General features: G+C 38.8%; 1 protein-coding gene across 5 annotated transcripts in view; it reads right to left on the bottom strand.

Annotated features, from left to right (window-relative positions):
* Nucleotides 1–14,982, bottom strand: part of LOC106074109 (uncharacterized) — a 175,851-nt gene that overhangs the window by 53,535 nt on the left and 107,334 nt on the right. The gene's annotated exons all lie outside the window — the stretch shown is intronic.

Below are 14,982 nucleotides of genomic sequence, written 5' to 3'. Positions count from 1 at the left end.
GCATGACTAGATTGACACATGAAATGCGTAGGATGTAATTATCTCCTTAGTTGAAGTAGCCATTGTAACACAGAGATGATTCTCAAAAAAAAAAAAAATAATAATAAAAAAAAAAACGCAGTCATCCTAAACTTTCAAGACCAAATGCCAAGAAGAAACTATTGGATCATTTAAGAAGTCAATGCAATTATCTTTCTAGGATTTTTTTTTTCTTTTGGTTTGTACAATTTTCCAGGGCAATAGTTTCAGTCTCTGGTCAGTACGTCAGATTGTGCATGTGTGTGTGCATAACAAACTAGTTGGAATAAAGAACATCGCGGAAGTAATGTAGGAAGGTCAAGTACGAGCGCCCTCGACATTTCCCTCGCATTTTGATTGTAAATTGACGACTAACTGCTGCGACTACACAGCGACTCGTTATACCACTGCTGGGAAATCCCTGCTATTGCCTGAGAACTGTTTCCACCACCCGCACCCCCCAAAACACGTTCTCGTCTCCCGCCCCCCCCCCACACACACACTCGAAATCACTCTCACACATAATCAAATTTCCCCTCACAAAACTCCCCACACTCGATGCAATCATCGTACCGTCATCCTCACAGAACTGTTTCTCAGGTTCAGTAGTACTCACTCTATAGCCATTAGCCAGATCGATAGCTTTCAAATAGCACGCGCTGTCTTTCAGTGTTCCATCTCGTTTCAATCCCAGGGGGTCTGGCGGTATGCGCGCGCCTGTGTAGCAGGAGGTGTGTGTGTCTGGGATGGAGTCGAAGGACCACATTGGATATTTTGGGGTCAGTATTCAAGCGACAATGTAGACAAGGGGGGTAGGGAGGGAGGTAAAGTCCAGCTGGGCCTTAAGCCACAAATTGAACTTTTGCAGACCATTGGTTAACGATTTCAAAACGAGGTTCAACATACACCGTCGAGCGCGAGCACACACAAACACAACCGCTGTTACTCCCAATGTGTACGTCGAACTGCACGCAGGGACGCCCGAGTTTCTTCCCTTGGAAATCTTGAAAAACAAAATATTTTGTCTTACAGACACTGTCTTAACAGACACTGCGACACAAATATTTCAAGACACCGAGAGACATGCCGTGCGAGGACAACACGAGCGAGACCCGCAGACAAGGAGGCGACGTCTGTTGCATGTTACGCCGAATATTGGTCACAGTTGGATGGCCCCCCTGATCGTATGCTATGCACTCGGGACTGTGGTACGTTGATGTCGATGGTACCAACCCTACCCGCTAACGTGGTACCATAACGATTGGTCTCCATTTGGATGTAATTATCTTCAAAATATGGAGGAACATCCAAACTTAAAAAACGAACAAAATAGTTCGACGACCTTCCTAGCCCCGTAAGAATCTGCAATTCTCTCTACGCAGACCAAAGGCAATGTCTTAGTTGTACGTACTTGAGTTTGTTTAGAACAGCTTCCTATCTCTAAAAGTTCCCTAAAAATCCCGAATTATAGATTCCAAGTCTTTACAGTGATTCCTTTGTGTCATTTTTACCACTCAGCCATTGCGCCTCTAGAAATACTTTTACCAATTGTTTTTGTTTAGCTTTTAGCTTTCTGAATGCGCTAAGAACTTATCACTTGTCTGGACTAGTTATGAAAAGGGGGGGGGGAGAAGATATCTTTGTGAATATTTACATAATCGTGCTTTTTTAATACAAAAAAAAAATGTTTACCCAGGGCTCTAGAGTCCTTAAGGGGACTAATTCAACGTATACCACCACTTCTATCAAGTGCGATTTTTTTCCCTTGTTCAAGATACCAAAACAAAATAATTAATTACCAACAGTTAATTAACCGGAGTCCGGGGTTCGAATCCCGGCGGAGACTGGGATTGTTAAAGAGAAACTCCGATGGTTTTGACAATTTTTGATATAATATGTGTTTTGATGTACAGATAATGAATATATGATTCTTTTTTTTTTTATTTGCAATAATAACTTAGTAATTGATATTTTTCCGACGTAATTTTCCTGCGCATCCAAAACAGTCAGACATTCACCGGGTTTCTATGTGACGTCACAAATGCGTTTTAATATATTGACTTATTGTATAACGGGAGACCATACAGCAAAGTTTATATTCTCGTAAAAGAAATATATCTTGGTCTATGCAGTTAGATCTAGGATCTTGTAAGCAAAGAAAAAATGCGTATTAAAAGTAGATTTACATGCTTGACTAACCACGGCAGTGTGTATTTTCTCGCCAGACCACTCAACACACAACAAACACTATCGCTTGGTTGTCTTGTCATGACCGACTACACATAGTCTCGACTAGCCTTACACTGACCAGTTTGTTCGAATCAGTCAGACACACGATCTATTTACTTCTTGGGACAGAGAGAGGCTTAGATGAAAATGTTACTTTTTTTTCTTGAGTTGATTATCCTTATGCTTTTAGATCTATCTATACATGAATACAGTTATATATAACTGTATCAAGCTCTGGACTAGGCCGTCACTAAGCCTAACAGCTACTGTAAGAATGAAGCGTTACGATTGGTCAAATCTAGTTTTTCTTTCAGTATTGTTGAGGGAAGTGACGTTTGACATGGTTTAAAACAAAATCTCATAGAACCCCGGTTTTTTTTTTATTTGAGATGTCAAGAATTTACTGACCAATTTATTAAATATAAATGTTTCTAAGCATTTAAATAAAAAAATGGTAAAATGTTTACTATTACAACTTTTTACGCAAAATTTAAATATGTCAATAACTCAAATTTGAAAAACCATCGGAGTTTCCCTTTAATTTCGGGATCTTGGGGCACCTCTTGAGTCCACCCAGCTCTAATGAGTACCTGACATTAGTTGGGGGAAAGTAAAGGCGGTTGGTCGTTGTGCTGGCCACATGACACCCTCGATTAACGTAGGACACAGAAACATGACCTTTACATCATCTGCCCTACAAATCACAATGTCTGAAAGGGAGACTTTTTTTTTTTACTTTAATAATAATAATAATAATAATCTTTATTGTCCGTATGGAAATTTGTCTTACAATTTGTGCATTACACCAAACAAAAAAACATTATAACTATAACATTATAACTGCTAGTTAATTAACTAATTGGTTACTTTTTAAAAGTGATTCTTGTGTTACCAGCTAAAATAAATAATTGTGCAAAGTATCAGTTTAATCCGAGATTGGGTGTAGCAGAAATAATGTGCAGCCCTACACACTTTTTACTACACAGACAGACAGAAAGACAGACTGAGTTGATATAAGCTTTGTAAAAATACAGCTCAGTTCTGTGATACACGAGAGTACGGGAATTTAGCAGCTAAGATAATAACCATAAAAAAAAAAATATTTACTAGACTAGGAACAAAAATTTGAAGGAAAAAAAAAAGTATGTGTTATTTGAACCCAAATGTCATGAGGTGAACTTATTTCGTAAGTGATATGTGGAAAGTCAATCTAAAAAAAAAAAAGATCAAACCAATATACGATTTACACAGAGAAATTCTACATATAACAGACAGACTCGTGAAGCAAATTTAAATAAATATATCTAATAACGAAGACAGGGTCGAGTTTCAGCACTGAAGAGAAAGAAAAAAGAACTAAGGTAACATTACACAAAGATTTATTTGAATAAATCATACACAAAAACGAGATATAACGAGATATAAAAACCAAAAGATAAGGTAGTTCTATTCTTTGTATTCGACTAGACAGGACATTTGAAACAAGACAAGATACTAAATACATTTGGAGGTTTGTGCGTTGGTTAAACATATCGAGACAAGGTTCTCAGTATTTTTAAGAGACTAAGTCAACAATAGTCGGATGTATCATTTGTTAGTGAAATTGGTTAAAGTGTGCAGTTCACTGACGAATGGTTCATCGAACTAGTGAATGGTTTATCGGAATATTGGATCACTGACAAATGGTTTATCCGAATATTGGATCACTGACAAATGGTTTATCCGAATATTGGATCACTGACAAATGGTTTATCCGAATATTGGTCCACTGACAAATGGTTTATCCGACTATTGGTCCACTGACAAATGGTTTATCCGACTATTGGTCCACTGACAAATGGTTTATCCGACTATTGGTCCACTGACAAATGGTTTATCCGACTATTGGTCCACTGACAAATGGTTTATCCGACTATTGGTCCACTGACAAATGGTTTATCCGACTATTGGTCCACTGACAAATGGTTTATCCGACTATTGGATCACTGACAAATGGTTTATCCGACTATTGGATCACTGACAAATGGTTTATCCGAATATTGGATCACTGACAAATGGTTTATCCGAATATTGGTCCACTGACAAATGGTTTATCCGAATATTTGTCCACTGACAAATGGTTTATCCGACTATTTTGTTCGCTGACAAATGACTCACGCGACTATTGGTTTATAAACTAATGGCTCAACTTGGAGTTAAAAGCATTAAGTTAGTCCGGTAATTAATTGAAAATAATATTTAACTCACCAGGGAAAGTCCAAAATAAACATATAAAAACATATAAATAAATTCAATTCTTTCACATTGCTCTGATGACCCAACTGTCGCATGAATCATTTATCAGGTGAAAAAAAAACACTTGTAGTTAAACCAGTTGCCTGTGAACAATTAGTCGACTGTCGACTTTTAGGAATAAATTAACTTTTGACTACCAAAAGAGACTTTCAAATCCTATGTTAATGAATAAAAACATTTCACGCCACGAGCCTACTCTTGGGTCATTTGTACATATGTACACCGAATGCAAGCAGTACACGCACGCATGTGTACAAACACATACACACACAGACACTCCTAATTATGACTCACATGTCCACACGTATTTGAATCTCACACCTGGTCGACAGTGCCATACCTGTGTTCCTTCATCCACTCCCAACCCTTCATAGAAACCAATTTACATTTGTTTTTAAATCGATGTGTGTGTGTATGCGTTTGTTTCGCAAAGTGTATAAAATTAATTTAAAAAAATTACATTCAACTTTCACAACACAATTTGATTCCACTCCCTGAAGAAAAAAAAATAATAATCTTAACTTAATGGGTACCGGTAGCCCTTTTAGACCTTGCGATCTAAGCGGACAGCTGATGTATAATTAATATTTTTTTACTATGACGACAGTTAACGAAGGTGACATGGAAGCACATAGACCAGGGATTCTCAACCTGTGGGTCGCGGATCCCCTTGGGGGGTCGATTGACGATTTGCCAGGGGTCGCCTAAGACCATCGAAAATTTGGATTGTTTGTGTCTATTCTTCTTTTGCTGTGTGTGTGAGGAAAGGGGGGGGGGGTCGAGGCCGAGTGGGGGGATTCTAAAAAGGGGTCGCCGAGCTTAAAAGGTTGAGAACCGCTGACATAGACCAATATCTTTTATATTCCCAACGTGTGCCAGGTACCCTGAGAGTGGGGCGGACCCAGGGTCGTCCTACAAATCCCGAGATTCACCGCGAGTCGAAATAACAAAAAAAGTTTAGAAACCAAGTGCGATCTATAAGAGAGTTGATGCAAGGGTCATCTGTTCCTGTGGCTCAAGGTTTCATACGGCCAGCACAATGACCAACTGCTTTTTACTTTTTCTCCCAACTAATGTCAGGTACCCCATTAGAGCTGGCTAGACTCAAAGGCGCCAAAAGATCCCAAATTAAATGTGCCAGCCTTCACCAGGATTCGAAACCGGGACGCCAGGTTCGGAAGCCAAGGTCGAGTTCTAATCCCAGATCTATGTTATCGGAATATTAATACTTGTTACAGCTCCTCTATTATATTTATATTATATTTATATATCTACTGATAACTCGCTGGAAACTACCTCAGGTCTCGATACGTCTAGGATGTCCCTGGTTCAGCTGTAGTTACAAATGAACAAGTAACACTTGATAAAACACAGAAAATTTAACAATCTTTACGGCATATCACACACAAGCTGGCCTCTCTCTCTCTCACGACTTACGCAATTCCGGTCATTGTCGCAAACGTATAAATAGATTATACATACACACATTGATCCGTGACAATACTTTAACTCTTTCTCTCCGTAATTTTTTTTCCACGTTTTGGAAGGAATTTTTTCATTTTGCTGATTACTATTTCACTACCTTGTTATGATTGGGCTTCAATAGCTTTTTTTGTTTGTTGTCAGAAACTGTTGTTTTTGGTATAGAATTAAATGGAAATGCATGCTCTTTTTATATAATTTAAAGTCAGTTTAAAAATTAAACATTAATTTAATTTAATGAGGTCAAACTCAACGATGGTATCGTCAATTAGGAGAGAAAGAGTTCAGGTGTAAAAATCTTCTTATTTCATAGGACTCTTCAATTTAGAAGATAACGATATGAATAAGGGTAAGATAAAAACAAAAATGTTAAGATAAAGATAAGATAAAGATAAGATCATAAAAGGATATTATAAAAAAAAACGTGTACTCAAATTTCAAATTTAATTCTTGTATTAAAAAAATGTTCCAATGCATGACAGATGAGTGTATTTACATTTCAAAAGGGGACATAACAAGCATGCGTGTTAGAAAGAAACGGAAAACTTTTGAACAATCCAATTATGCAAATTTTAATGCAACCTTATTCATAATAATGTAACAATATCTACACACAATAATTTTGGAATATCTTTAAAATTGCACGAAAGATCAAAGACATGCCATTAGCAGAAACACGAATGCGTGCATATAATTTAAATGCAACTCAAAAAATGGCTGATTATTCCATATGAACTTCTCTTTTATTGGGACCCTTAATAATTTAAAATTCTAATTTGGTCACGTACGAATAGGCTTAACTTCATTCGGAAGTCTATTGTTTCTGCTTTCGTCGGAACTGTCCATTATATCGCCTTATAAGCTCACTATTTTCTCTCTTTTAAAAAAGGTGCAGCTAGTGTTGCATATCTCTGTGCATCATTCATTGTTTCAGCACTTTAATTCATATTTTGTCGTCTTTGACACGACTAGCAACATAGCTGCCCGAAATGTGATCGACGTCACTTAGCCGTGACCTCCGTGACCCCCGTAAGCTAAGCCTTGTCTGAGTGCAACCTCACGCTGGATTACCCATCCCCCCCCCCCCCCCCCAAAAAAAAAAAACAAAAAAAACCTCTCTCCTGACACTTTTTTTTTCCTAAACTTCGTGACCCAAAAACCCACACCTAGTGACCTCTTACATTCTAGATCATTGACTTCACGTACTATGAAATCAACCAAATCAACGACACTGCCCCCTCCCACCCCTCTTTCAAGCTGACACCTTTTTTTTTAAATGCAGTTACGTAAAGAACGAACAGGGGCGGGGCCGGCACCTTCACGGAGGACACGGCGGGGGCCGAGTTGCACTGTTCTATTTGCTTCATATAGTCACGGGTCCAGGTCAACATAACCTCAAGTTCTCTCAAGACAAACAAATCGGCTGGCCTAATAGTAAACAATTTAGACCTAGATAGAAAACAAAGGAAAGCGACACGACAAAATGTCTTCTACGGCGTGAGCAACAGATGTAGGGGTATGGTTTAGAGATTAGAAAAGTTTATATAAAAGCTAATATATCACAAAAGATATTGGCGACTTCAGCCATCACAAATTATACGTCCAGAGAAATATGTTCTGAATACAAATCAATTATAATAGCTTCAATACTTATACATAACTCTGCTGTCAAAAAATATCCATAGCACTCCTCTCGCTCTGAGAGTCTAAGAACAACTCTATAATACCTTGGTACTATCCTAGACAATAAACTAAATTTTACTGCAAATACTGATTATATCAGCAAAAAAGGGCAGCAAAGATTACGACTACTAAGAAAACTGTCCTCGTTTAATGTTAGCGAAAAGGCCTTGGCTATGTTTTATCACGCTCACATCTGCAATATTTTAAGTTTCAATATCACTACCTGGTATGGCAATCTGAGCATTAAAAATAAAAATAAACTTAATAGAATCCTAAATGCTGCTGGCAAAATCATTGGCAAAAAACAAACCCCATTTGGGCAGTTGTTTGAGACAAACATCTCTAAAAAAAGCTAACAAGATCCTCGAAATAAAGAATCACCCTTTGTGTCAGGATTTTGTGATTTTACCATCACAAAAGAGATACAAGACACCGATAGCAAAGACAAACAGACACAAACACTCTTTTGTTCCCCTGGCAATCAAATCATTAAATAAGAACAATCTGGTATAAACTTTGTCACATGTAAATTATCAGTGAGTCTGGTGTGAATGTACACTTTGGTTTCTTATAGTTATAATGTTTTTTGTTTGGTGTAATGCACAAATTGTAAGACAAATTTCCTTACGGATAATAAAGATTATTATTATTATTATTATTATTATTATAAGGGAAGAACCACTAATCTGTGCAAATTCATTGTTAACTATTTTTGTCACTCACTTTTTTCTAAGTAATCTCCATCTATCAATGTGAAGAGTGGTCGAGAGGCTAAGTACGCTTGAACTTGGCTTGGCTACCTCTGAAGAGGACTCAAGGTGCGACACCCGACTCGAGTAGAGTTGTGTTTACTGAGCGCCTAAAGGCAGCAGGGAAAACCTTCTCCCAGATACCCCCACTGGTCCACAAACGAGATTGGACCATAGCGCTCTGAGCATGCTGTAAGCATGAAAGTAGCGCTATAAAAAAGCTATAATTTAATGCCGTAGCTTCAGGCGCCCATTACTCACGCGCATTAATGACATTTAATCAAGTTTGGCACACGCTTAATTAAAACGAGATATATTAATTCCTACCTTAAAAAATAAATATTTCTTCGCTTACATTGTCTCAAAAATCTGGCCACGAAGAGAGAAAGAAACTAACATTCTTGCAATAAGAAACATTTTTTTCCTTTTTCAATATTTGGGTCAAGATGGGGTGGTTAGAACATTCTTGATGAGAAAGGTAAAGCTTTGCGGAGACTCGGAAATAAACTCATAGCATGCGACCAGATGTGGGGCGATTATACTTTATCCCAGGGCACATCAAGTTTTGACCAGAGCCCACTTTAAACCGGGGCTTATCAAGTTTTGACCTGAGACCACTTTATCCTAGGGCATATCAGGTTTTGACCAGAGCCCAGTTTCTGTAAACTCTCCACTATGACGTGACACTATATTCAATGTTTAAATACAGATAATAATCAGGTTAGTAAACAGGGAAACAAGCCAAATATAAGGGAAGAACTCCGCACTTATAACTAAGTCTCTAAAAATGTAGAAGTTATTTCCCTTGTTCGAAATCAAACCAAATTAATTACCAATGAATACTGCCTGCAGGCTCGCTTTGAAATCTTTTGAGGACAAAATCTTTTTTTTTTTTTTTAAAGGGGGGGGGGGAATTATTAGGGTGAAAGTTTACGTACCCTTGTGTATGCGAAAGCGGATTATGCCATTCACCCACAAGTTATTAGATTCAAATCAAAACTCAACAGGAACTCAAGGAAGGCTTTACAGATTTCTTTCAGTGTAGCCCGCTTCTGAAGTGTCACCCTGTTCGGTATAACCTGATCTGATTTACCGTGTCCTGTAGGCTAAACCCTCTTCTGATATAACCGGTAAAATTATATGCATACGATATATCCTTTTCTGGTATAACCTGTATAATTATGTGTATCTGTCTCCCTCCCCCCCCCTCCCAATTTTAACTGTTAGTAACGTAGTATTGCAAGCACAAGTGAACCAATTTTCTCATCAGGTCTAAGTCCTTCAGGTGTAATTATCTCATGTGCATTCAAAAATAATTCAACTAATAAACAGAGCAGGGTATAAATAACCAGGTCACGCACCTGCACCAGGTAATACAAAAGAATGTTATTTATTTGAACGTGGCAGTGAGTGCAACATAAAACGGCGAGGACATGCAGGTAGAAGACAGGAGTGCAATACCCGAAAGCTACCAAGTGGCACTTGAATGGAACATGGTGGCGAAGTAGCGAAGCGCTAGGCTTGTGAACGTATTGCTCCCCAGGTTCAAATCCTGGTGAAATATCGCCTTATCAGCTTGGCTTGCGCGGGTCACAAAACACGAGAGAAAATGATAAATTACAAAGCTGAGGAATAATGAAATCGTAACCAGGACACGAACCACGGACCCTCCAAGTAAAAAAAAACTCAGCCTTGTAGAAAGACAGGGCGAGGTGAACATCGCATAAGACCATCCAGATTTCCTTAAAAAAATAATAAAAAAAAAAAAGATTATATAAGAAAAAGAACCGCAAAACTTCTGCAATATATCTCAATATTGCAAGATTTATCTCCCCTTTTGTATATGAAACATAATTAATAATTACCACTAATTAATTAGCTAATTGTTTTTTTATTTGATTCATACATATATTGTCTTCAACCATGAATAATTATGCAAAGTTTCAACTTGATCCGAGAATGGGAAGTGGGAGAAATCACGTTTTCAAGATTTGAACCAGAGTGAGCTGATGAAAACGTAGTGTAGTCAAGCACACATTCCACGTCAATTATTTGGAAGTTCATTATTTTCTTTCTTTGAAGAAAAGTGTAGAATGTGTTACCATTATAAATGCATGTACCTCATCTCTGCATAAGCAACGCCACCAAGACCAGGCTCTTCAACAGCCATTGTGAAGCCGATACTACTTTATGGAGCAGAAACCTGGAGAATCACAGCCACCAACATTAATTCCTGCTTTTAGGAAGATTCTTCTGATCTGCTGGCCAGACAAGAAATCGAATGAAGAACTGCAGCAAAGAGCAAAGCAGCAGCCTATTTAAGAGACGCTGGAGGTGGATAGGTCACAACCTTCGGAAACCTGCATCCAAAACCACAAGACCTGGAACCTCAAAAGAAAAAAAAGGAAGTCGGGACGACCCAGGAATACATGGCGCCTCGATTTGGAGTTCGTTATTAACCACGTGACAAACTGTTCTATTTTTGGGACACATTCAATGACGTCATACTTCTAGTCAAAGAAAAACAGAAGAAAAAAACAACAAACTCATAAATATAACAAATTTGCAAACGATCGGTGGTGACCCTGACTGACAAAGTGACGGACACACACACATTCGTGAAATCAAACTGTTTGTCCAAACCCCAAAAAAGCTGAAATAAACGTCGCCACATCCTACGCTACCAACTCTTCTTCCTAGACAACGCAAAGATTACGAACACAGCGTGTGCGGGCCTTCGATAATAATAATTATACTGTTATGTGACCCCCCCCCCCCCCTTTTTCCATATTCAAAGAGCTTGCCGACCCTAATTGCACGCTACGCTTCACATCAAAGGGAAATAAACATGATAACGTCTATTAATTAATGTCGTCAATCACGGGAGATCACTCCGTGTTTGCTCGCATGACTGACCTCCACTCCTGATAATGCGATCAATGTTCATTAAAATTCAAACGTCATTTGCTAAATATCAAAACATCACATTACTTTTTTTTAAACATTTTTTTTTCCAAGATGGACGCTTATTCAGTGCCTGTCTTAAACTTGCTTGAGCCCTAAGCGATCGAACTTCTAGATTGTCTAAAAATAGACAATTACCACGTTTATCTTTATTTATTTTGTTAGGAGGGGGGTGTTAAATCAAGATAGAGTATGCGACTATGCATGTATGTGTGTGAAATGATGTTTGCGTGAGTAATGATGTACGTGAGTGACAATGTATGAGTGTTTGCGTGTGTGTGTGTAACAATTTATATGTTTGTGTAACACAATGTGTGTGTGTGTGTGTGTACCAGTGAACATGTGTCTCTATGCAATGTCTGTGTGTATAACAATGTACAATGTGGAGTTTAATACGTGTGTGTAACGCTGTTTAAGTGTGCGTTACGATAAATGTGTGTGTGCGTTACGATAAATGTGTGTGTGCGTTACGATAAATGTGTGTGCGCGTTACGATAAATGTGTGTGTGCGTTACGATAAGTGTGTGTGTGTGTGTAACGAGTTGCGAGTGAATGTTTGCCGTGTTATTTTTTTTTAAAGTCTGAGGCGTTAGATAGCTGATGGTAGAGCCGGCCCTGTGAGCGTTACGCGAAGGGATGGAAATGCATTGTTGTTTGCATATCAACTGGTGTAATGGACAGTCTCAGATGACGGTCAACGCACGAGCCAGGGTTGACATGACGAGGGTAGACGTGACAACAACACAGCTACAAGTTGAATAGAGGGAGGTGGGCGGCAGGAGGTGGTCTCGCGCAGACGTTCGCAGTGTAAAAACAGCTCGATTCCAGATTTCGAACACGTAATTTTTTTTTCTTTTTTTGCATTAAAAAAAATCAATACATTATTTCCATGATGTAATTTAGTGGTGCCTACTTTTTTCGGCCTACGGAGCCACATGAAGTTTTAAAATGTGGTTCACGGGTCACATCTTTAAAAAAAAAAAAAAAAAAAAAAGCTTACATACGAGAGCGAACCGAATTTATGCTGCCCTATCTCTCAATGCTGCAAGATGTTTTCTCCCTTTTCCTATATAAAACAAAATTGGTAAGCACTAATTTAAGTAACTAATTAACTAACTGGTTTAATTTTCTAATTGATTCATGTGTTGTCGCCGACAACGAATAATTGCGCAACGTTTCAGCTTGATCAGAGAAAAAGAAGTGGGAGAAATAACGTGCACAAAATTCGTACCAGACAGACAGACAGTCAGACGGATTGAGTAAATACAAGTTTTGTTAAAAAAGGGGGCTCGTTTCCAATGATTCAAACCTCCACGACTTCATCATGATGCGCTATGGGAAGGAGTTTGTGCATCGCTGGTGTAATTTAAGGAATATTTTTGTTTATTGTAAATCTAAATCAAACAGGTTATATAATCTTGAAAACTAATGTAGATGTTTATATTTCTTGGGCTCAATGGTGTCCCATCCTTTACATTAAGTGGGTCAAATAAATATCCGATAAGCGCGTCCCAGCCCCGGAAAAAGAATCGTCTGCGGCTTCATTATACAATGAGCGCTGAAGTTTCGAGAGGCCGGAAAGCAGCGTGTCAAGAACCGGATGTGGCCCGCTGGCCATAGTTTGGGCATCACTTGCCTAACCGATTTAGATCCCGAGTGATATGTGTGTGTATTGACTGCCATTCGGAGAGCATCGTCAGCAGTACGGCTGTTCATGTGAAATAAAGAGAATCGAAGCAAAATTCTTTTTAACTCTTTCTCTCCTAACTGACGATACCAGCGTTGATTCCACCAGAACGTGGTAAATAATTACGGAGAGAAAGAGTTAAAAAACATTAACATAATAATGTTCATCTTTTGAAAGACACAACTAACTAGAAACAGATTTCTTCCACGCTATGAAAAATAAATTCTTCCCTCGAACTCCGATAACAAAACAAAAATGATCTCCCGACTTTCCGGAAGGGTTTAATTCTTGGACCGGCATCAATTCCAAACAACAGACAAGCTATCAAAGTGCAAGATCTGAGACTCGACATCAGCCTCGGGTTTTAGGAAGGTGAGAAGGTTGGCAGACAACCAATACGTATGGAAAGTGCAGAAATCCAATGGCAGTCTGAGTGCATGCCAACTCAGGCCTTTTTCCGATAACCTAGTTCTCAAAATAAATGACTGCGTTGTTGTTTGTTTGTTTGTTCTTACTCTTTTTTCTGCTGTTTAAAGTTGGTAATATAAACATGTACAGTGCATTGTGATGAAGTAGCTGAGTTGCCTGGAACTAGTGTTGTGATTTATGAGTCTGAAGTTTGGTGATTGATGGATACTTAGAGTACATAAGGGAATTCCAGACAGAGAGAGAGAGAGAGCGAGAGAGAGAGAGAGAGAGAGAGAGAAAATTTAGGGGCAGAGATAGGAAGAAAAGAGAAAGAGATTTAGAGGCAGATGAAAGCCTGGGCATTGTTTAAGGTCAGAACAATGTCGCCCACACAGAAGTTCCCCCTCTCTTCACGGAGCTGATCTGCCTGAGGGTCACCAGCTCTTGCTTTTTGTTCAGGGTTGTCTCTCGAAGCTTTTAGCGTGTTTTGGGTATAGCCGCAAGGAAGCGGAGGTTTGGATTCAGTTTTCCTTCTCCTTAGGGGGATAGAAATAGGGAGGATATATATATATACATATATATAAATAGAGAGAGAGAGAGAGAGAGAGATATTAAGCGGTAGAGAGACAGGTAGAAAAGAAAGAATCAGGGGCAGATAGGAAAAAAAAGAAAGAGATAGAGATTGAGGGGTACAGAGAGATAGTGAGGAAAAAGAGAGAGAAAGAAAGGGAGCGAAAGAGAGAGAGACGGAGGTGAGGCCAAAAGAAAGATAGGATGGACAGTGGGTTAACAAAAAGAGGAAGATTGTGGTCTGGAATTTAAATGGAGAGAAAGAGAGAAAGGAAGAAGAATATTTCAGCAACCAGAATAAAGAAAGCTATTCAACTTTTTAACATTTTCAAGGATAATTAACTATATATGCCGTATCTTTTACGAAACAATAAAAAAGGAGCAAAAAAAAAAAAAAAAAAAGACAACACTGTCCATATATTCTTCAAAAACACACATACGCACACACACTGAAACCCAAACACATTTGCATCATCACATGTCATGATTAACTAACGTGCCTCTTTTCAAGGGAGCACTTAGCGTGAAGAGTCTCGCTCAACGGGGGATACTCATAAAGTGATGACGGACTGATGGGCGCCCCCCGACCCGCTCGCCCCCATCCCCCATACAGACAAGCTTCAACCCTTCAGACTTCTGACATCACTGTGCACCCAAACCCTGTACGTAAAAAAAGCTGCCCTGAATAACAAAAAACCAACATCTCTTCACACTGTGCTACATAAATCCGTGAAGTCGGACCTGTGACGTGGCAACGAGCTCTTGGTCTAAAACAGTGGTTCCCAAAGTGGGGTAAGGGAAGACTTTGGAGGGGATACGCGTTGCACCTCATTAACTATGCTGTTTTTTTTTTTAAATACCCAGTTATGTTCTGTTAATAAATTAAAGTACGGTGTG

Source organism: Biomphalaria glabrata, chromosome 15, assembly GCF_947242115.1.
Source record: "Biomphalaria glabrata chromosome 15, xgBioGlab47.1, whole genome shotgun sequence".
Taxonomy (NCBI): domain Eukaryota; kingdom Metazoa; phylum Mollusca; class Gastropoda; family Planorbidae; genus Biomphalaria; species Biomphalaria glabrata.
The sequence above is the reverse complement of the archived record's forward strand: the minus strand, read 5'-3'. Positions and strand labels throughout refer to the sequence as shown.